Raw genomic sequence first — 342 nt, 5'->3', positions numbered from 1 at the left:
TTCTAACATAGCAGCACTACATAGCAGGGGATAAGTTGTGGATGTAATAAAATCATTACATGGTGTATGGATAGAGACGAGCTTGTACACAAACTGCCCTTTTCCGTGATTGGAATTGTTTGAGATTGTTTCAACAGGAATCCATTTATTTATGTTCATAAATACTTTTAATCCATTTATAAAGTTATTAAAATTAGTATATACCCTGCATAATAAAACATTTGTTCATATACTGCTAGTAGCACAGGCATAAAAGATTTCACAGGTGGAAGACTAGTGTCCTTGAAATATCTTGAAAGTGGCTGACTAGACCGTACTTTTCTAATTTCCCTTCTATCCCGA

The 342-nt window shown here is 34.2% G+C and overlaps 1 protein-coding gene across 1 annotated transcript in view; it reads left to right on the top strand.

Moving 5' to 3' along the window:
* The window catches only part of LOC119593663 (cytochrome b-c1 complex subunit 6, mitochondrial-like), a gene marked incomplete in the record, with an annotated part of 5736 nt that overhangs the window by 4534 nt on the left and 860 nt on the right, over positions 1-342 (top strand).

This window comes from Penaeus monodon, chromosome 32 (genome assembly GCF_015228065.2).
Source record: "Penaeus monodon isolate SGIC_2016 chromosome 32, NSTDA_Pmon_1, whole genome shotgun sequence".
In the NCBI taxonomy this organism is placed as follows: Eukaryota; Metazoa; Arthropoda; class Malacostraca; order Decapoda; family Penaeidae; genus Penaeus; species Penaeus monodon.
Note: the sequence above shows the minus strand (reverse complement) of the source record. Positions and strands in the feature narration are given on the sequence as shown.